The sequence below is a fragment of the Macadamia integrifolia genome, chromosome 11, assembly GCF_013358625.1.
Source record: "Macadamia integrifolia cultivar HAES 741 chromosome 11, SCU_Mint_v3, whole genome shotgun sequence".
Taxonomy (NCBI): Eukaryota; Viridiplantae; Streptophyta; class Magnoliopsida; order Proteales; family Proteaceae; genus Macadamia; species Macadamia integrifolia.
Genome location: NC_056567.1, coordinates 13,674,659 through 13,698,959, shown reverse-complemented (window position 1 = coordinate 13,698,959; position 24,301 = coordinate 13,674,659). Strand labels below are relative to the sequence as shown.

The window sequence follows — 24,301 nt, the reverse complement described above, 5'->3', positions numbered from 1 at the left end:
AAACAATTAAAATCGAAGACAATGCAAGGGAGTCATACCTGATTAAAAGTTAGTCATCAGAATAAAGAGGTTCATCGAGATCCATGACCTCTTCACTACCAGTATTAGGAAACTCAAGGAACTGTTTCAAATGCTGACCATTAACCTTCGAAATTACCCTTGTTCTTGGATTCAGAATCTCTACAGCCCCATGGGGATATACATTATGGACAATAAACGGGCCATCCCATTGGGATCTAAGCTTACTAGGAAAAAGATGCAATCGAGAGTTATACAATAAGACCTTATCACCAATTACAAAAGATTTGCACAGAATGTGCTTATCATGGAAAGCTTTGATCTTTTCCTTATAAATCCAAGAACTTTCATAGGTATCATTTCTAAGTTCCTTCAACTCAGATAGTTGGAGTCTACGATGAATTTCCACATTAGACAAATCAAAGTTGAGCTTTTTAATGGCCCAAAAGGCCTTATGCTCCAAGTCAACTGGTAAGTGAGAGGCTTTTCCATACATCAAACGGTAGGGAGATTGACCAAGTTCGGCCTTGAATATAGTCCAATGGGCCCATAAGGCATCAATGAGCCTAAGGGACCAATCCTTACGGTTGGGATTAATAGTTTTCTCCAAGATTTGTTTGATCTGCCTATTAGACACCTCCACATGGCCACTAGTTTGGGGATAATAAGGGGTAGATAACTTCTGGGTGATCCCATATTTTTTCATTAAGGCCTCAAAAGGCCAATTACAAAAATGAGTACTCCTATCACTAATTATTGCATGCGGTGCATCAAAGTGGAAAAAAATATTCTCTTTGAGAAACTGGACCACCACTTCGTGGTCATTAGATTTTCAAGGTATGACCTCTATTCATTTAGAAACATAATCAATAGCCAAAAGTGTGTACAAATTACCAAAGAAATTAGGGAATAGTCCCATGAGATTTATGTCCCATACATCAAAGATCTCAACTACTAAAATAGGGTTGAGGGACATTATGTTCCTCTTATTGATACGACCAAAAGACTGACAGGTGGGACAAGCCTTGCAAAAATCAAAAGCATCTCTAAGAAGAGTAAGCTGATAAAATCCACATTAGAGCACCTTTACGGCAGTCTTCTTAGGTCCAAAGTGTCCATCACATGCATGATCATGAAAAAAAGAGAAAATGAAATGTTGCTCATGATCAGGAACACATCGTCGGATAATCTGATCTGGACATATCTTAAACAAATAAAGGTCATTCCAGAAAAAGTACTTAACTTGGGAATGAAATCTATACTTATCTTGGGTGGATCAGTCATCCAGAGTCACACTTGAAACTAAGAATTTAATAATGTCAGCAAACCATGGTTCACTGGACACTGTAAATAATTGGTCATCTGGAAAGTTCTCATTGATTAGAGAATCAATAGTTAAGGAATTGGGAAGTCGGGATAAATAGTCTGCAACTAGGTTTTCAATTCATTTCTTATCCCTAATTTCTAAATCAAACTCTTACAAAAGTAAAATCCACCTAATGAGCCGGCTTTGGCATCCTTCTTTTGAACTAGGTATCTAAGAGCAAAATGATCAGTATACACCACCACATGTGAACTAACTAAGTAAGACCAAAACTTTTCTAATGCAAACACAACAACTAAAAATTCTTTTTTAGTGGTTATATAATTGAGTTATGCATCATTTAAGGTCCTACTAGCATAGTAAATGACAGTGGACAACTTGTTAATCCTTTGACTTAAAACTGCTCCTATGGTAAAATTCGAAGCATCATATATCATTTCAAAAGGTTCAGTCCAAACAGGTGGTTGAACAATGGTTGCATTGGTCAACTCCTACTTAAGTTGTTTGAAGGATTCTAGGCACTCTTTAGAAAACTCAAATGTTTGACCTTTAATAAGTAATGAAGTGAGAGGTCAGGCTAACTGACTAAAGTTCTTAATAAACCTTCTGTAGAAGCCCGCACGCCCTAGAAAAGACTGGACATCCTTAACAGATTGAGGAGGTGGTAAATTATCAATTAAATCCACTTTAGCTCTCTCTACTTTAATTCCCTCATTGGATATTATATGACTTAAAACAATAACAGATTTAACCATAAAATGACATTTCTCCCAATTTAAAATCAAATTCTTAGATATGCACCTTTTCAAAACTAGAGAAAGATAATGAAGACATTCAGAATAGAAATTCCCATGAATTGAAAAGTCATCCATAAATACTTCTAAGAATTTTTTGACCATGTCAGAAAAGATGTTCATCATGCATCGTTGGAACGTAGCAGGGGCATTGCAAAGCCCAAAGGGCATACGCCTGTAAGCAAATATTCCATATAGGCATGTAAAAGTGGTCTTATGTTGGTCCTCTAAAGCGATTGGGATCTGGTTATAGCCAGAATATCCATTAAGAAAATAACAGTATTCATGTCTAGCTAACCTCTCTAACATCTGGTCAATGAATGACAATGAGAAGTGTTCCTTCTAGGTTACCACATTAAGTTTCCTGTATTTATGCACAATCTCCACCCTGATTGGACACGGGTTGAAATTAGTTCATTATTGGCATTGGAAACTACTGTCACACCAAACTTCTTAGGCACTACGTGAACTGGGCTTATCCATTGACTGTCAGAAATAGGATAAAATATTCCATGATCCAAGCACTTTAGGATCTCTTTCTTAATGGCTTCCATCATCACTGGGCTAGCTCTTCTTTGGGGTTCCATGGATGGTTTGGAATGCTCCATAAGATGTATATGATGTTGCACAATAGAAGGGCTTACACCCTTGATATCAGCCATGGTCCAACCTAGGACCTTCTTATTATCTTTTAACACTTTAAGTAACTCTTCTTATTGGCTAGAAGTCAAATTTAAAGAAATTATTACAGGAAGAGTCTGGTCAGGTCCTAGGAAAGCATACCTCAAATTAGATGGTAACTCCTTAAGATCTAGCTTAGGAGGCTCAACTATGGAAGGTTTGGGAATGGAATTGGAAAGGGTTCCTAAGGGCTCCATAGATGTGTGAGGACTTAAGACTTTAGAAAATAAAGTATCATCATCCAACTCATATATACACTCTTGGAATTCTGAATCAAAATTAAAATCAAAGTTGGTAATTAAATCATTAGAAAAATCTAGAAAATCCTTAAGAATATTGATCTCTTCTTCCATATGCAGTTGTTTGCATGTCCTAAACATATTAAACTCAATAGTTTGGTTGCCAAAGATAATCTTAGGAAACCATTCCAATAATTGATTAATGCATTACTGGGCCCCAAAAATGGTCTTCCTAGAATTATTGGGATCTCATCCCTAGTTGAGAAGGGCTTGGTATCTAACATAATAAAATCAATAGAGAAAATAAATTCCCCCACCTTTAGTAAGACAACCTCAACCATCTCATTAGGAATCCTAATAGACCTATCTGCCAACTGAAGAGTAGTTCCAGTGGCTTTCAATTCTCTCAATCCTAGTTGTTTGTACACACGGTAAGGTAAAAGATTCACACTTGCGCCAAGGTCAAGTAAGGCATACCCAATGTAGGTGTTGCCTATGACACAAGCTATGGTAGGGCTCCCTGGATCTTTATACTTGGCTGCTATAGGCTAAGCAATTATGGAACTAATGTTACCTGCCAAAAATGCCTTTTTAGGCACATTAGTGATGCGTTTGTGAGCACACAAATCTTTCAGTACCTTTGCATAGGCGGGGATCTGGGATATGACATCCAAAAGAGGGATGTTCACTTCTACCTTTTTGAAGACTTCTAAAATTTTATCCATGGAAGCAGTTTTCTTTTTGTTTATTAAGCGATTAGGAAATGGGGCAGGAAGAATATAAGGACTATTAGGGATTTGCCCTTTTTCAGAAAAATAATTTTTGGTTTCCTCAACCAAATCATCTTTAATTTCAAAGGAATCTTTAGGTTCATCAGATGAACCTGAAACAAGAGGCACACTTATGTCCTCAACTGAAGGAGAGTTAACAGGAGTAATAGATGAAGAAGATTTAGGAACACTCTGTTGGTACTCTCTACCACTCCTAAGGGCATAAACAAAATTACGTTGGTTAGAGGGCACTTGTTGTGTCTTACTTTATACTATATTTAGTGGTGCATTAGTTGGTGCTTATGAACTAACAGGCTGATGATGCCTAGGTTTAGGCTTTGGTTAACTAAGTAAAGTTTCCTTCTCCCTCTCATGCATAATTGAAACAACTTGGGTGAGTTCTCTTATAAGATTTTGATGGTTTGTCATGAGGAGGGCCATATTTTTTTTTCAAGTCACTTATTCTACTTACTTCTCTAGTGTTGGTAAACCCAGGGGGTTGCTGATAAGATGATAGGAGAGGGACCTTAGGAAAACTAGCCTGAGGTCCTACATTTGGCCTAAGAAAAGTATTTTGGAAAAAGATTATTGTGCAAAGGGAGGCCTTTGGGGTCCAGGTTAACCTTATTTATGAAAATCGGAAGGCTCTGCTTGGTTGCCCTGATTCCAGGAGAAATTTGGGTGATTTCTCCATCTTGGATTGTAGGTGTTACTATATGGATTATTCTAGTATAAGACATTAACACTATCATTAGAAGTGCCCCCAGAGGTGTTGGGGCATTCTTTTATGACATATCCAGGGGACTGGCACCAAGCACAAATCTTAACCAAATTGACTGATGATGGCTCTCTAGGAACAATAGCCTCAATCCTCTTGATTAGGGTATCCAAATGGGCTTCCTTGGCTACTATCCCGTCCACAAAATATCTTTTTCCTCCTATGGTTCTTTCACTCTCTTGGGTTGATTTTCACTCACGGGTTTTGTTAGCTAAGTAAAGTAAGAATTTTCATGCCTTTTCTTCATCTGTAAGGGATGTGAATCCCTCAGGGCACATAGACTCTATCATTTGTTTAGTTGGGTAATCAATACCCTCATAAATTATTTGACATAAATGTCATAAGTCTAGGCCATGCTGAGGGCATTCTTGGAGTAGATCCTTGAATCTCTCCATAAGTTTGGAAAAGGACTCACTAGGCTTTTGCCTAAACTGAAGGATATCACTTCTAAGCTTATTGGTCTTGTGAGTTAGGAAAAACTTCTTAAGGAAGACAACTGTGAACTGTTCTAATGAGGGTATGGAATTTGTGGGTAATCCATACAACCACTTATTTGCTTGGTCTTTCAATGCAAATAAACCTAAGCTTAACAGCAATATCAGAAAGAACTCTAGGTTAACTCCTAAGCTACTGCTATAGGGTGAAACCTGTATTTATCATACTGTGAGGCATGGCGACCTCCACTGATACAACTATTATTACAAGTCGTTCTTCTCAGAAATTCAATAAAAGAAAAGGAAAAACAAAACAAAGCAAAAAAAGCACTTCGATTTACCAAAAGAAATTGAAAAATAACATGGAACTATCTCCTGGGCAGTAGCGCCAAAAACTTATTTGGGATTTTAATATGTAACCGCAATTGTATGGATCAGTGTAGCTACGGGTCAAACACAGGGAGAGCAGCCACTTTATTTTTTTTGCTTTTTTGAATAATGCGAAAGTGAACCGATTAATGGTTGTGATCTAATTCTAACTACCTTCCTAAACATATGTATCTAAAATAACGTCTTAACCATTCGTCATCTAAGAATTTAAATACGCAAGCCACGTAATTAAAATTAAATAAATAAGTAACTGAAGATAAAGACCCCATACAATTAAAAAACAATGAGGAAAAAAATGTTGAAATAAAAATAAAGTAAAAGAAAGGGGATAAAGCTAGAGAGAGGCTCATAAGTAGGTTTCTCTACTTAGCCCGAGGGATGCATCATAATATGAGCTTCCCTACTTGACCAGAGAGTCACTCTTACAAGGGTTACTCTACTTGGTTTTAGGTAAAGGGAGGTAATTAAAATAAAAACAATAAAATGATGGTTCTATGGCTAGGAGGGGCAAAGCCAACACATACATTAGCCATGAACTTTGGAGGAAAGGAAAAGTAATAATGTAATGACTAAAATTAAAATTCTAAATTAAGAAAGAAATGATAGTCAGAAGAGGGAATGAGAGGGGGTGAGAAGACTACTGAATGAGCCTACTTACTTGAACTTCAACACTTGAACTAAAAAGTTGATTGATTTGAGATACTATCAGTACTAAAAGCTAGACCTGGAATAAACCAAATCTGAAATTTCTAGTACTAAAGAAAATAGATTTGAAAGAAAAAATTGAACTTGAAAGACATACTCCAGCTTGTTCTTGTCACCTAGAACCAAGCCTAGAACTAGAACTTGAAAATTACAACTTCAATTTCTTAAACAATAAAAATAAAAGACTGAATCAAAAACAAAAACGCTTACATTAATTGAATGAAAAGAACTTATAAAAGTGTTTAAAGTATAAACTTAGAACTAGAGCTAGAGAAAGAAAATTAGAGAAAGAGATAGAGCAACTAAAAAAAAAAAACCTTAGAAGAAGAATGAAGTGCCTTATCTCCTTGTGTTAATTCTATTATATAGAGAATGGGGGAGGGAAGCTAACAATTTTAGCTTCTAAAAAAAAAGTCATTTTTTATCTTGTTGATTAGGTGGAGGAGAGAGAAGAAAGAAAATGTGTGGAGAGAGAATCTCCCATGATTTTTCTTACCTTTTTTTTTCCTATTTTTTCTCCATTTTTCTATTTTTCTCTCTTCTTGTGCAAGAAACCCCCCTTGGCCGATTTTTCTTGCTTGGATTTGGATAATATTCTATTTTAATGGAAAACATACAAGTGATGAGTAGGAGAGAGAAAATCTTCTAAAAACACCTCAACAAAATGACAGCTAAGAGTTCAAACTTGAGACCTAATAAGCAAAGGATTTTGCATACCACAACTCACCAACTACGCTAGGTAGTTGTTGTTACCAAAAATAAATCTTTAATCACTTAAGGATGTGGCCCATTGATCCTTGTTAGCATTTGAAATATTTCTTATACCCCTGGGACAACTACAGACGGGCTGGTTCTACCTCTCGGTTCAGTTCTGATTCATTATTCTTTTTCTACCCCGAAAAGAATAATCACTTGTATGGTTGACCAAACGAATGTGTACTTTTAATTGAACACGTCCATCTTGCTCAGAATTTCATCCTCTTTGTAACCATGAAAAGAAATAGGACTTTTTAAGTGTAAAATTAGAGATATAGCACCCGATAATCTTTAAGGCCTTAAAAATATTAAACCTACAAAAAGAGAGTAAAACCCAAGGTTGCTCCATTCTAAATATGTAAAATGCATGTTTTACTACCCTAGATGTGCTCATCAGCTAGACTGAGGTGGAACTTCCGTAGAGCTTTCGCTGGGAATAGGCTAGGGAGGGCTAGGCTGAGGTGGCACTCTGGCAAAGCTTCTACTGGGGATAGGCTAGGGGAGGGCTAGGTTGAGGTGGCACTTCAGTAGTGCTTCCACTGGGAATGGTTATTTCTAAAAAGAATCTAGGGGCACTCAGACAGGGCTTCCGCTAGGAATTGCTATTTTTGGAAATAAACGGATTGACCTAAAAATGGATTGAAGATCCCCAAAGCCTCAAAGAACACTTTAAAGATCCGAACAGAGTTTCAGATCTTGACAAAGATCTCTTCGTAGACCCGAAGAACCTCAAGGGAGAGGGATTTTTATTTCTGCTAAAACTCAAGAACACTCAAAGGAGGGGATTGAAGAACACACTTGGAAAAAATTGGATTGGACTAAGAACTTGGATTAAAGATCTTCAAAGTCCCGAAGAACACTTCGAAGATATGAACAAGATTTCAAATCTTGATGAAGATCGCTCTAGAGACTCAAAGAAAATCAAGAGGGGGAGGGGAGGAGAGAAGGCAGAGCTTCATTACTATGGAGTGAGATGGGGTTGTTTTGTGTGTCAAATCCAAAGGAGGGGGTATTTATAGGTTTTTAAGACCAATGAGAAGGACGGAGAATTTTTACCCAACGGATAGAAGAGTGTTCTTGGACTAAAATGGGTGAGGTGGGATTTTATTCAATGGGTGAAATGAGCTTTTATCCAATGGGTAAAAGAGGGTTTTTGGGAGTGAGAATCCTTAGGCAAAAAAGTGGCATTTTGGTTTCAAGGGCCCGCAGAAAACTAATCTCAGCTATTACCGGTGGCATGCAAGATTGGGCCGAAGTGCACGGGGCATGGTCAGTATAGGAGGGTAAGCAATGTAGGCAATTTCATGGTTGTGCGGCATATGGTATGCGTGTAGTGGCATGAGTGGCATGGGTGTGTAGCACACAAGGCTGGTTGGGGCAGCAAGCATGGGCAATAGCCATGTGCTGTAGCCATGGCAGTAGCTGCCAAAGGGGTATAACATGGGTAGAGGGGGCATGGGCATTGGCCTACTGAGGCGAGGTTCATGGCCTGCGGAGGCACTGGTTATGGCCTGCAGGGGCGTTGGCTGGCTAGCACACATGTGTTGTAGCCTATGTGCTGTGGCCTTAGGCAGTAGCCAAGGGCTGTAGCCATGGGTAGCAACCATGTGCTGTAGACATAAGCAATAGGCATGCGTGAGGGCTAGCCTGTCAACCAGAGCATACAATGTGCTCGATCATGGATTTTTCAGGTGACGATCACGGGAGACCTGACGGTCTGATTTTAACGTACCATATATTGTGAGAATCGTATTTCTAAGTACTATCTATCGATATGGTCATCCTGACCGGATTCCTTCATATATGAAAAGTCAAAATTGAACCTTCTCTCCTACATGGGGGTTTCTTGGGTTTTGGGTGGGAGAATGTTTCCAGGTTATCTGGGTAGGTAGGGGATGACTTTTTAGGGTATTTGGGTAGGTAGGAGATTGTGTCCATTATATCTATTGATCGAAAGCCGAAAGTGACGTCCAAGATTCACATTTCATCATAGTTGGAGGAGGGTGACAAAATTGGATGTCTACAGAATGCCCCTTTTTGGCCAAGGCCTGTTTCAACGGCAGAAGGGTAAAAAAAGAAACGACCACATTTTGTCACCCGAAGCATGTACTACCGTCATCTTGCTCATTAATGATGGAGTTGAAAATGCAACAAATAATATCTCTTAACTACTTTAAAGTTTAGGACTTACTTAAGCCGTCAATTTTGTAGGAAAGAAATTCGCTACTCTTCCAATCCTACAAAGATGTTAGTACTTGATTTTTGGATTTTTCTTTGCTGGGCTTCACATGTGCCAGTTCAGGGAATTTGGTCTCCAGGCTGGGTCTTTTGAACCAATCTGGATTATCTAGGACCAGTGGTACAAGAGAGGAATTCGTTGCTCTTCTAATCTTGCAATTGAGAAAAATATTTAATTCTTGGATTTCCCTTAGCTGGGCTTTACATGTGTCAATTCAGGGAATTTGATCTCCAGACTGGGTCTTTCGAACCAATCTAGTCTATCCGGGACCAGAGGTTATAAGAGAGAAATTCACTGATCTTCCAATCTTGTAGCAAGTAAAAAAAATTGATTCTTGGATTTTCCTTAGCTGGGCTTCACATGTGCCAGGTTAGGGAATTTGGTCTCCAAGCTGGTTCTTTCAAACTGGGCTGGGCTATCTGGTCTTCCAGGCAGGTTCTTTCAAACCAGGTTGGGCTATTTGGTCTTCTAGGCAGATTCTTTCGAATCGGGCTGGGCTATCTGGTCTTCCAGGCAGGTTTTTTGAACCAGACTAAGCTATCTGGTCTTCTAGGCAGGTTCTTTCGAACCGAGCTGGGCTATCTGGTCTTCCAGGCAGATTCTTTCAAATTGGGCTAGGCTATCTGGTCTTCTAGGCGGGCTCTTTCGAATCGGGCTGGGCTATCTAGTCTTCCAGGCGGGTTCTATCGAACCGATCTGGGCTATCTGGTCTCTAAGTCAAGTTCTTTCAATCCGAGTTGGGCTATCTGGTCTTCCAGGCTGGTTCTTTCAAATCGGTCTGGGCTATTTGGTCTGCAGGCGGGTTCTTTCGAACTGGGCTGGGCTATCTGGTCCTCCAGGAGGGTTCTTTCGAACCGATCAGGGCTATCTGATCTTCCAGGTAGGTTCATTTGAGCCAGGCTAGGCTATCTGATCTTCCAATGGGTTCTTTTGAACTGGGCTAGGTTATCGGTCCTCTAAGTAGGTTCTTTCGAACCGGTCTGGGCTATCTGGTCTCCAAGCGGGTTCTTTCGAACCGAGCTAGGCTATCTGGTCTTCCAGGCGGGTTCTTTCGAATCGGGCTAGGCTATCTGGTACTGTTAATTATAGAAAACAAATTTGCTGCTCTTTCAATCCTTTAAAAGACATTAATAATTGATTATTGATTTTGTGATTTTTTTACCTTTGATTCTTTGATTCTTCTTTGGATTTTTAATCTTTTGGACTTTTGAATTGAAATCTTGAATTTTGACCTTTGAATTGGAATCTTAAATTTGGACTTTTTAATTGGAATCATGATTTGGATTGAATTTTGCTTTTCACATGAATTTTACTTTCCATTTGAATTTGATTTTCACCTTTCACATGAATGTGATGTAAATTTTATCAGCCACATTAATTTGCTTTGAGTTTTACTTCCACTTGAATTTGATTTTCACCTTTCACATGAATGTGACGTAAATTTCACCTTCCTCATGAAATTTGATTTGGGTTTTGTATTTTGTGGTAAGAATTTTTTAGCTATACCTTGGAATTGGAATCTTTTTTTTTTTTTTTTGAATTTTGATTTGAACCTTGAAATTTGAAATTTGATTTGAATTTGACTTTTAATTTTTTTTTTAAATTTTGGGTTTTGATTTTGAACTTTGAAGTTTGATTTTGGATTTTGGATTTTGATTTTTGCATCTTGATTTGAATTTTGGATTTTGATTCTTGATTAAAAAAAATTTATTTTGATTTTTTGAATTTTGATTTGATTTTTTTTTTAAAATTTTGTATTGAGGGTTGGGATTTTCATAGATTTTTTTTTTTTTTTTTTTTATTTTTCTTTTATTATTACTCCTTGCTTTGACCATCTTTTGTGCTTCCTAGGATGGGTGGGTTGCTTCTCTGAGGGAACAGAATGCTGACCAAGCCACACTAATTGAGGACCTCACAGCATAGTTGGCAAGTTCGTAGTCAGCACATGATACTTTTACATCTAGTAACTTGATGACTTCCGTAAGTAGGCCCGACTATGGCACAGATGAAGATGGTGATCCCTAGAGATCTGTTCCTATTATTTCTACAAAACACAAATGTTCTTTTTTTCTTTTTCTTTTTTCCTCGCCATGTGCATTTTTTTTTTACCTTTTGTATGGCCAGACTTGGCTTTTTATTTTGGAATGAAAACCTATTTTAAGGCGCGATTAATTCCATAACTCAAGTCTTCATTAGAATAACCGGAATGACACTAAAATCCAAACATCACCTCATTCTATTACCAAATGAATTTCATGGGAGGGAAACAATATTCCTACCATAGACAAGATAGGTAAGTAACAAGGTGGGGAGACAACTCTTGGGGTGGGTGGAAGTTCACTAACTCCTCTGGGTCCATCGTCTCAAACCCATATTGTCGGTTGATGTACGTAGGCAAATAAAAAGACGTATGAGTCAATCCCATCAACCTTACATAGTTGTAGCCAGGAGTCTTCTTCAAAAAATCTTCTTGTGGCCTCCCTGGGCATTTCCATGTAATGTCCTTTGTAGCTCTTCCTTGTAAGTGCTCTTTCCAATTATCAATGATAAGGTTGAATTCCGGAACTTCCCTCTTGTCTTGGTAGTAAAGAGCTTCGAGTGAGCCTGCTTTAATGGTTTGGTTAACTTCAGTTTCTCGAGGAGCCAAATTTGAAAAATAGCAGGACTCTCTTGATAATGATCTAATCTGAATCTGTGGTCATGACTCATGTCATCGAATCCTTTGAATGTTTCTGCAAGAACCATAGGGATGATGTCACCTCCATTCTTCAACTGTTTTATCACCTCAATTAGAAAGGGTAGTGTACTACGCCCGGGAGTTCGGAGAACATAGCGAGCTATCATGCAAAGTAAATAGGCTTCTTGTGATCTCTGTTGATGGATTCCTCCCATTGGTAGATATTGGATAAAGATCTGAGCCACATTTAAAATGTCAATCTTGCCGTACCTGACGAATTGCTTCACTTCCTCTTCTTTCCATCCGAAGAAGTCCTGAATTTCCTCTGAATAATCGTTCTTTAAAGATGGTTGGAATAACCTACCTTTGGGTGGAGATAACATACAAACTCAAAATTCTTCGAGAGTTTGGCAGATCTCTACTAATCCAAACCGAAATATATGAAAATTAGCATCCCAGTGTTGAGGTACCTGTCGGAGTAATTGATGATGTAACTTCACACACCCGATCTAGCTAAGGAATGACACATTCATACATTCTAGCAATCTTGGCACCCTCATGTTTATGTCCAAGGTCCATTTCCTTAATGTCTCGTCCAACGAGCTCATGACTTTTCCTAAAACCGTCACGTACAAAAGAGATATGATGATTCATGAAGGCATTACTCATTAGCTAATGACTCAAACAAGCCTTTACCATTGTTGCATTAAGCTCTTCTTTTTTTACTGATCAAGGGTGGGGAATAAATTAGCCTTGATAAACTAGTGTAGGGTGACGATTTTCTTTTAGGGAATGGAATCCTGGATAAGAGTAGACGGACCATAGGTGAATGACAGATACCTAATGGCCTTCCATGCCAAATGGCTATTCCTGGGAGAAAAATCCTAAATAAGAAGTGATGGACCAATGGGTGGATGACAGATACCTAATGGCCTTGCATGCCAAATGGCAATTCTTAAGGGACACAAACTATGATGAACTTTTAAGATACTTTGATTATTAATCGAGGAACCAATTTATTGTCTTTATATGGTTGAGCCCGCATTTACACTTGTCAAGTTGCCTACGAATCCCTTGAAAGGTATCATGTCTGACGTTGTTCACGCTATTCACCCTTTTAGACATAATATTTCTTAAGTTGTTCCATGTTGACCAATCAGGGTATTTCTTTGCCGTTGTGGTCTATGAGCTTCACAGCCTTGCCCAGTAGAATCTTTTTGACAGTGAATGGGCCACTCTAGTTGGACCTGAATTTCCTCTTGGGTCATGAATTGGGGCTCTTTGTTCTCAAAGAACAAGTGCACCCTCTTCTATGTGAAGGGCTTCACATTCTTGATGAAGACCCTTACCATTCTCTGTTGATATTTTTTAGATTATCCATGGTCTTCATACTCCCTTTATCCAGAAAACTAAGCTTGTCATGCCGAGTCATTATCCATTCTCCTTCAAGTCTAGCTATCCAAAAGTACCTTGAAAGATGGTGCCCTAATCTCTTTTGATAGTACTGCCTCAACCCCATATACCAATAAAAAAGGAGTTTCCCCCAGTCGAGGATCGTATAGAAGTCTAACATGCCCACAAAGCAAGTGGCAACTTGTCTGCCTAATCCTTATGAGTCTCAGCCAATTTCTTTCTTCATTTCTTTTTTTTTTTTTTTTTTTTTTTTAAAGGGTGGCTTTGACATTCTTGTTGACTGCTTCCACTGCCCCACTCAGTTAGTGGCCTGTAGGTGACAAACCGGTGCCTCTCGATGCTTTACCCCAGAAATGGGATCCTTGATCCGAGATTGGTTCATGTAGCTGATAAGTTGCCCCGACATTCTTTAATCCACAAGGCATCACCTTGTAACAATAGGTTCCCCATAGAGTGGCAAAGGCTATCTTCTCACGATCCTCTGGGTTAATGTTCACTTGGTTGTATCATGAGAATCCATCCATAAATGATAGTAAGGCATGCCCCGCTATGTTCTCGACCAATACATCAATATGAGGTAATGTGAAGCCATCTTTAGGGCTTACCTTGTTAAGATCTTGGACGTCTACGCACATTCGTACCTTACCATCTTTCTTTGGAACTGGTGCTATGTTAGCCAGTCATTGGGGGTACTTCACCACTTGTAGAAACCCCACATTTCATTGCTTCACAACTTCTTCTCTGATCTTCACTCCATTCTGGCCGCATTCTTCGGAGTTTCTACTTTACTAGTTTTACCCCAGGATAGGTTGGCAATCGGTGTTGTACGATATCAGGGTCTATTCCAAGCATATCCTCATAAGATCAAGCAAAGACTTTAGCAAACTCTTTCAAAAGGCTAATCATATGTTCTGCTTCATCATCTAGGGTGGTACCAATTTTTACCTCTCCAAGGCATTGGTCGGTTCCTAGGTTAATAACCCAAGTATCCTCGCGGATGGGTTGGGCTTTCTTTGATTTATATTATTTTATTAACTCTCGATATTTATTAATTGCCTAGGAGATTGCTTAAGACCATAAAACGACCTCTTAAGCAGACAAACATGATCTTCCTTTCCCTGTACCTTGAAACCTTCATGCTGCTCCAAGTAAATCTGTTCCTCCAAGTCACCATGAAGAAATGCAGTCTTCACATCGAGCTGCTCAAGCTCCAAATCATACATGGCCACCAAAGCAAATAGTACCTTGATTGAAGTGTGTTTCACCACTAGAGAGAATATTTCATTGTATTTTATCTTCTCCTTCTATGCATAGCCCTTGGCTACAAGTCTGGCCTTATACCTTTCACATTCCTTCTCAGATGCTGCCTCTTTCTTATGAAGAAAAAGGAGGCAAGTTATACTCGAAATTAGAAATTTCATTCATAAAAGAAAGAGTAACAGACTCGACATACATACTCTAGACTTGGCTTGAGAGGAGAGGCCTACATGAAATCATAAACAACAGACTCAACTACAGACTTGACAACTGACTTGATGCTTTTGTCAATGGTATTCAGGTTGGTTAACTCAATAGCATGAGTAAACTTGAAGTCTTCTCCAATGCTAGTCCAATTCAGGAGCAGTTCGACAGCTTAATGGATGAGGAGGTGTGGTAAAGGGCCTTCTTCTCCTTCTGAGAAAGTTGCCACTATTTTTTCAATGGTGTTGATATCAGATACTTGTTTCTTCACAAAGACAAGTTAATCCAACTCATATTCCCTAAAGCTGAACTTTTTGAGGGGTGCTGATTGGTAAAGGTTGCTTAATCTTCTTATTTTCAAGCCTATTGAGGGATGCCATCCCGGTGCCTAGGTCACATCTTTGACCACCATTACGGGTCTTTCTATTGCAGTTGTTTCAGGCATAGTGCATGCAAACCATCATTCTTTGTGCTCTTCTTTGGTTTGCATATATGCTCCTTCCTCTGAAAGGCCTGGGCTTGAGCTCATGTAGCTCCTGAGATCTTGGTTTTTATAGAAACTTACAGATGTGGTTCTTTAGATCAGTGAAAAGTTACAAACCCCATATAAGTCTTATATTCTTTTCCTATTCTCTCTTCAGGAGTACCCGGGTGCTTGGGGCCTCCTTTGACTGGATCATTGTTATGGGATTATTAGAGGAGAACCCATCTTCAATCAGCGCTATATCCACTATTCCAGTAATGTAACTGTCCTGTTCTCTTTCGGTTGGAATCTCCTCTTGAGGCTGTTTGACTGAATCAATGACGTAGGGTCATTCTCCTGACTTTCCCTCAGAACATTTATTGACTCAGCTGATAAAGTTATTTATGGAGATTCTGGCAACATAAGTATATCCTTCTAGCTATACCTGCCAATCCATCTTTCTTTTAGATTTGATGGATAGTCTACCGACCCTTGGGAATGGGAATGAAATAAGGGTGATGAAGGATATGAGGTGGGGTGATATAAAGGGGATGTGATTTAGGAGATAGGGTATTCTAATGAAGATAGTGGATGATAGGGTGATGAAGGGGTTCCTGCTCTTTAATGGAATGGTGAGAGGGAAGACAATGGCAAAGGTGGATGGTATGAGATGGTGGATTCCTCTTCTAGGGTCGGTGATTAAGGAGGGAAGGCGGGCATCTAATCCTCATCTTTTGACTCTTCTCCTGATGGCTCTTCTTTCCCAGGGGTTTTCTTCACTTTGGTCCTATCTCCCATGACATTTAAGTGATCTCTTCGAGCCTGTGGCTTGATGAGTTGAGTGGGGTCACTTTCTATTAATTTTTCCTCCAATACATTGACTATTGCATGATCAGGCAGTGGTTTGGTAATACCATTAGGAGGATATTTGGCCTCGACTTCAATGGTCCTTTTGTCTATTAAATCTTGAACTACATGATATAAAGCTAGGCATATTTTAGTAGTATGTCCCTTCTGAGCATGATAAGCACAATACTCACAATCTTTGTACCAAGGCGGGGGAGAGTTGCTGATTACCCTTGAGGCCACCATCCCTAGCAATCCTTGTTTCTTTAGCTGCTGTCACAAACATTTTCAAATCAGAAAATTGCCTTCTTGGGTGAGGAACTTTCTGGGAAGGGGAAATTGATCGTATTACAAACGCCTGTGAAGGTGAAGTGGTCGCAAATGGTATTGACTATTGGACTGCACCCATCATATTGGTTTCAGGATTCTGGTCTAACTTGCCCTTGGCATTCTTTCCCATGTCTTGATATTGTGCATCCCTTAGGATCTTATTCTCAACACATGTCCCGGTGGCTATTAGGACATCAAAAGTCCACAGATGTTAATATTAGAGAACATTATAATAAGGATTTGATAAATTCTCAATCAACATTTTTACTTGCTCTGCTTCAAAAGGTCGATCTGCCATCTTAGCGGCCTTATTCCTAAACCTCATTAAGAAGACGGTGAATCCTTCTCTAGGCTGTTGTCCCAAGGTTTTGAGCTCTTGACGTTCCACATCTACTTCAGTGTTGTGGGGATACTATTTGGTAAAGGCTTTCATTGCTATTGCCAAATTTTGTGTCTGCGTGGATTTCAACTGCTTGAACCACCTTAGTTTCGGTCCTGATAATGTTGACATGAATACCTGCTTCATCTAATTGTCAGCAATTTGCCATATCTTTATGATATTAAGGAATATCTCCAAATGATCCTTAGGATCCCCTGACCCATCAAATCTATCGGTTTGACACTTGAACTTTTCAAGGATTCTTGCCTCGGAAAAGAAGCTCATCTTATCAGAATCTACTGTTTGACTGTCCTGACTTTTTCCTACTCATATCATATCCTCAAGCTTCTCCAATTGTTCTCTCATTTTCCTTTCCCTCTCTGTCTCTGGAGGTTCCTTTTGAATATGTGCCACAAATTCCTCTTCTTCATCATTAATTACAGTTGGAGGGGGTTCCCTAGAGGAAGTCCCTTGATGCCCTGTAGGCCTCGTTGGTTCTGGCACTGCTAGAGGAGGAGTTATGTCAGCCCCGTGATCAACGCTAGGCCAGTTCCATAACAAGTGCAACACTTAGCTAATCCACTCTTGACTTTAGCAACTTCAGCTTGCAATGTCTCTACTGAGTGGACCCATGCTTGTTTCGGTGTTTCCATGTTGGGTGGATCCATGTGAACTGGGTTATAATCACTTAGTGGCAGACAATCTCAGAGAGACGATGGAGGTGATCCTAGACTTAAGTGAGTCAACTGGTTACCCTAATGTGTCCAAATGGACCTCAGAGAATACTTGAGGTGTGAAATTGTGCCTGAACCAAAAATGATTTATTTTAGAATTCATGAATTTCCAACCCCTTGTTCACACATTCACTAGATTAACAACCAATGCATCCAAAGTTAGTCAACTTGGTGGTAGGGGGTGGATAGGGGTTGATGCCCTTAGTCCACTCAATGCCATAAGCAGGAGATTCATACAAATGGCTTGATCAGAACATCCCTATTAATACATTCTTTGCCAATAAAGTTATGCTTTCTTTTCTCTTATCCCACTAGGTGACCTTCTTCCTAGTTTCCTCGGGTCTATTGAATAATTTGGCATTTTGTGGGACTTTGACAGAGGTCAGTCCGGATTACATATAGCAAATCATCTATATTTCATTTCCAAGGAGGAAGGACACCTTTTATCCGAAACCCACTTAGGAGAGCATCCCTTTATGACTAGAATATATCATAGAAAAATTCCTTTTCAAGATCGCAAACAAATTCTACAGATTAGCTTGTGGCATTCCTAGGCGCTCTCTATCTATTTCCTATATGATGCGAGTATGTAGTGGATGCAATAAGAGCGACAAGGCTTCCTTGACAGGATCTATACATGCAAGGTACATGATCCTTATGATATACCCATGGGTACGAGATCAAGGGGGTGACTTCCTTGCCCATTACTCGTGACTACACACTAGGTTAAACAACTGGCCATGGGGTGGTGGAACCGTGAGTGATTGTGTGCAAAAGTGTAATGCAGGAATATCATTATTCGATCTTAGAATATCATAAAGTGCACGGAACTCCCCGTTGGTGCTGGCACAATTATGAACATCCTCGCCGTCTAACAATACCCCACATCCTTAAACAGGAAGCGGCTACTATTTACTCTCAGAGTACTCTCCATAACATGCACTGACCTCCCCAATGGTGCAGGCATGACAGGGAGTCCCTCGCCAAATGATTTCACTTCAAGCATGATGCATTATGTGGTTAGCAGACACAATTACAAGCATGAAGTTAGCCAAACACATTTTCAAACAAATGTGGTGGAAAATGTTCTTGCATTTAAAGGTAGCATCTAATATTGGAAGCTTGACATTTATCCCCAGTGGAGTCGCCACTGTGAGGGTAGCGGTCGAAAATGATGAGACGGCTCTCTTCCCCTTTTGGGGTGGGGGGAAGGGCTTGCACCGATAACACCCTCTCTCCTCTCTTTCTCTTTTAGTGATGGAGGGGTGTGTCATGTGTGCTTTGTTTGTGGTTCTCGTACTATCGTATTGTCGCTCCGAGATACATGGAGGCCTATTTCACAAGAGTATAAACTTTGTCATTCTAGACAAGGGGTTTAATGATGATCCAATACGGGGATCGGGATCATATAAAAGGGTTTGGAGTCACCACCTAGGATTATGGGCCTAGGACATGGGGGTGGGCCCAATTCTGAAGAAAAAGGCCCGATAATTGGTTTGGTCCAAAGATTTAGGGTTAGTGTCAGGTTACAGAGTTGGGAAGGTATTAGGCACCCAATCTGTCCGGCTCAACCAGTCTTCCTACTAGATATTTAAGAACGAACATTTTCCATAATTATTACTATTCCACATACGTGGCTAAGTTATCACATATATATATATATATATATATTGACTGAATTTAAGCTACTATGCACACTAAAACAATGTCTATATAAAGTCTACATGATGACAATTCGGTTGAGAAACTGTACCTGAACTTAATCCTTGTTTCGAGTAAAGAGCGGTAGGACCCTGATTGGTACCGGCTTGGACTGTCTTTCGTGTTCTCCTGGATCAGGGGAAGATGGTCTTGACCTCCAACTTCATTTCTTGAGAGATGCTAACTATGATGATGTTCAGATAGGATTTCGGCTAGGAACGGTTACTTTAGGATTTGGATTCGGACAGAGCTTCGGCTAGGGAAGGCTATTTTTGGATTTGGACTCAGATAGAGCTTCAGCTAAGGAAGGCTATTTTTGGGTTTCACTAGGAATGGCTATTTCTAGAAAGATTCTTGGGGCACTCGGACAAGGCTTCCGCTAGGAATATCTATTTTTGGAAAGAAATGGATTGACCTAAAAATGGATTTAAGATCCCTGAAGCTCCGAAGAACACTTTGAAGATCCGAACAAAGTTCTAGATCTTGCCAAAGATTTCTTCATAGACCCGAAGAACCTCAAGGGGGAGGGATTTCTATTTTTGGTAAAATTCAAGAACACTCAAAGCAGGGGATTGAAGAACACACTATTTTTGACAAAAGCTTGATTGAACTAAGAAGTTGGATTGATGATCTTTAAAGTCCCAAAGAACACTTCGAAGATCCAAATAAGATTTTGGATCATAACGAAGATCACTCTAAAGACTTGAAGAAAATCAAGTGGGGGAGGGGAGGAGAGAGGGCAGAGCTTCACTACTATGGAGTGAGATGGTGTTGTTTTGTGTGTCAAATCCAAAGGAGGGGGTATTTATAGGTTTTTTCGAACCAATGAGAAGGAAGAAGAATTTTTACCCAATGGACAAAAGAGTGTTCTTGGACTAAAATGGGTGAGGTGGACTTTTATTCATTGGGCGAAAGGAATTCTTAGGCTAAAATGGGTGAAACGGGCTTTTATCCAATGGGTAAAAGAGGGTTTTTGGGAGAGAGAATCCTTAGCCAAAAAAGTGGGATTTTGGTCTTAAGTGGGTGAAGAGGGAATCTCTTCATCCATTGGGCCAGCAGAAAACCAATCTCGGCCATTGTTAGCGGCGCTTAAGATTGGGCCGAAGTGCACAGGGCATGGTCAGTATAGGAGGGCAGGCAATATAGGCAATATCATGGCTGTGCGACGCATGGCATGCCATGGCATGCGGGTAGTTGCATGGGTGCACAGCACACAAGGCTGGTTAGGGCAGCAGGCATGGGCAGTAAGCATAGGCCGCAGCCATGGGAAGCAGCCATGTGTTGCAACCATGGACAACAACAATGTACTACGGCCATGGGCAGTGGGGACATGGGCACGGGCCTATTGGGGTGTGGGTCATGGCCTGCAGGGGCGCGGGCTGGCTAGCACACTGTGCTGCGACCATGGGTAGTAGCCATAGGCAGCAAGCACGCGTGCGGGCTGGCCTGCTGACCAGCTCGCACGATCATGGATTTTTTTGATGATGATCATGGGAGATCTGACGGTCCAATTTTGACATACCATATATTATCGGAATCATATTTTCGAGCACTATCCATTTGTACGATCATTTTGATCGGATTTCTTCATATATGAAAAGTCAAAATTAGATCTTCTTCTCTCCTGCAAGGGGGTTTTCAGGGTTTCAGGTAGGGGAATGTTTTTGGGTTATCTGAGTAGGTAGGGGATGAGTTTTTAGGGTATTTGAGTAGGTAGAGGATTGTTTCCATCATCTCTATTGATCGAAAGCCGGAACTCGCATCCAAGATCCACATTTCATCATAGCCAGAGGAGGGTGACAAAATTGGGTGTCTACATTTACACACTAGACCTACTTTTCCTTGTTCACTAAGCCCCTGAGTCTGGTTCATATAGACTTCTTCCTCTAAATCGTACATAAGAATGCCGTTTGCACATCCATTAGGTGGAGTTCCAAATCGCAATGAGTCACCAATGCTAAAATGATTCTAAGTGATTCGTTCTTGGATACAGGAGAGAAGGTCTAATAGAAATTAATGTCTTCCCTTTGAGTGAAGCTTTTCGTGACTAGTCTTGCTTTATGTCATTCAAATTACCCTTTGAGTCATGCATAGTATTAAATAACCATTTACAATCTATCACTTGGAATCACGAAGGTAGTTCAACGACCTCTCAAACATCATTGTCACTCATGGATTTCATCTAATCTTTCATAGTATCTACATATTTAGTATAATCAACCATTATTTATAGCTTATGAAAAATTTAAAGGGTCATTCTTAATTCTAATATCAACTCTAATTCTTGGAGATATACTAAATAGTCATCTGAAATGGCATATCTCCTAACTCTCTGAGATCTCCTTTGTATTTCTAGTTCAACTACATTTTCAATATTCTTAGTGACAACTTCCTCATAGAGTGGTATATCCTCTATAGTTCTTGTTTCATAGAGTCGTTATTAACAATAATCTATGGGAGAAAAATCCTATATGAATATACAGGAGTCAGAAGAGAAATCTGAAACTCCTCAAACACCACATTTCATGGTTTATCACTCATATTAATAATATCATCTTTAAAAAATCTAGCAGTTGATGTTTCCACAATTCTAGTACTATGTGAGGGTGCAAAAAACCTGAATCCCTTTTACCGTTGACAGTAACCAATAAAATAGCAACTTATGCTCTTAGAGGCGATTTCCTTTCATGTGGGTTATACAATCTAACTTTTGCAAGACATCCCCATACATGTAAGTGTCTCAAAGTAGGTTTCTTTTTCGTCCACAAGTCATAAGGAGTTTTGGGGATTGGCTTACTAGGAACCCGGTTCAAGATATACATGGCTATTTTCAAAGCCTTAGCCTACAAAAACTCAGACAACATTGAGTTTCTCATCCTATTTCGTACCATTTTTTAAAGGTTACGATTGCGTCTTCTGCAACCTCGTTTTGTTCAGACATACCATAAAGCGTATATTAGGGAATTATACCATTTGATTTGAGGAATCGGGTAAATGGTCTTTTACTTTGCCCTAAATCTGTATGTTTACCATAGTATTTACCCCCTTTATCGGATCTCATGGTCTTAATCTTCCTGTCTAACTTATTTCAATTTCAGCATAGAATGTCTCAAAGACATCCTTAGCTTTAGCTTTTTTCTTTATTAAGTAGACATAAGTGTACCTATAGCAGTCAACGAAAAAAGTGATAAAATATATTTCACTAGTTATACAACTGTCAAAAGGTCCACAAATATCAATGTGAATTAATTCTAAAAGTGCATCACTCCTTTTGGCAGTCACTTTTTTCTTTCTAATTGGCTTTCCTTTAAAGCAATCTAGACACTTTCCAAAGTCAGTGAAGTCTAGAGTATGAAATACACCATCCTTCTCTAACCTTTCCATTCTAGGTCTAGAGATATGACCTAAGCCTCTATGCCACAAGATTGAGGAAACCACACTATTGGATTTATATTTAGATCCAACATTCACATGCAAAGAAAGAAGAGTTTTCTTATAATTGGAATTCAAATTCAATTTATAAAAAACTATCATATAAATATCCAGTAAAAACCTAGAACCTTGTCTTTATAACCATTCAAAACATTGTTTCCAAAGTTATGATTAAAACCCTGACAATCAAGTCTAGACAAAAAAATAAATTCCTAGAGATAGAAGGGATATAGAGAGTGTTCATCAACTCAAACTGGTATTCGGTATCCATAATAAGTCTATAAGTGCCAATCACTTGAACTTCAGACTTCATCCGGTTCCCCAATTAGATACACTCTCACTTGGATTTGGTCTTCGGATTGAAAAGAATCCTTGTATGGAGTTTGAATATGCACAATGGCACTAGAATCAATCCACCATATGTTCCAAAGAACATCTATAAATTTGGTTTGAAAACAAACAATGATAGAATCATTACCCTTCTTTTCGGACCAAGCTTTACGCTTTTGAAAATCTTTACAAAGATGTCCCACCTTTTTGCGAAAGAAACACTTTACTTTGTCAAGGTTCTTTTCCTTGTCATCTTGTAAATCGATTGCCCTCTTCTTTTGTACAGACTTGTTATACTTTCCGCTTTCTTTTATGTGAAGCATGGTTTACAACTTGGCTTCTTTGCAACTTTTTCTATCTCATCTCTTCCTGAATACACATGTTTTGCAGCTCATTTAAGCTCCACGAGTCTTTGTTCGTATTATAGTGGGTTTGAAATATCTCAAAGTTCTTAGGTAGAGATGTCAAAATGAACTCCATGAGAAAAGCTTCACTAATTATCAGTTTGAGTTTATCCAACTTAGCTTCCACAAAAAGAATCAATTTTCATAAATATAAACTTTAAAACAGTTGGATTGCCTATTTCTCAGTCAATGTAAATATGTTTCGATTTGCTACAACTCGCAAACATGGCTAGTGTGAAACCAATGTCGAATCCATTGTCTCCAACACCGCCTCTTACTTCTACGATTAGTACTCCACCTACTGATGGCAGCGAGTATTGTCCAGTAGTCAGGGCTCTTCGATACTTGATGATAATTCGGACAGATAAGCTTTGTTCTCAACAAAGTGGTGTAGTTGGTGCATGCATTGCCCTTCAAATATCCATTTGGCTTCTCTAAAGCGCATTTTTCGTTTTTTTAAGTCCACGATTCATGATGGTCTTCTGTTCAGTTCCTCTTATCTAATACATTAACGTCATATTCCCACGCGGATTGGGCCAGCTGCCCCGATGATCGCTGGCCTATGACAAGTTATGCGGTCTTTCTTGCCTTACATTTGATGTCATGGTGTTCACGAAAGCAAAAGATGGTCTCTTAGTCCTCCATTGAAGCTGAGTATCGTGCAATCGCTACGTGTGCTATGAAAATTTTTTGGATTCGATTTTTGCTTCATGAACTTGGAGTCTACCTTGCCAAGCCACCAGTGATTTAGTGTGATAATGTGGGTCCACGTATATGATAACTTAGTATTTCACTCCCAAGTCCCAACTAAACGCATAGAAATCGATTTTCATTTCGTCAAAGAGATGGCAACTTCTTGTCAGCTGGTTGTTCACTATATCCCAACACTCGATCAGGTGACCAATATCTTCATGAAAAGCGCCTCTCTTTTGCGGTTTGCGATTCTTCGTAGCAAGCTTATTGTTGGCTCACCCCTGCTACGTTTGGGGAGAGGGGGGGGGGG

At 39.4% G+C, this 24,301-nt stretch overlaps 1 non-coding gene across 1 annotated transcript; it reads left to right on the top strand.

Annotated features, from left to right (window-relative positions):
- Positions 1-4,952: 4,952 nt before the first annotated feature.
- LOC122094545 lies at positions 4,953-5,059 on the top strand. The gene has a single exon (XR_006144860.1). It is a non-coding gene; the product is annotated as a small nucleolar RNA R71 (small nucleolar RNA).
- The last annotated feature ends 19,242 nt before the right edge of the window (positions 5,060-24,301 follow it).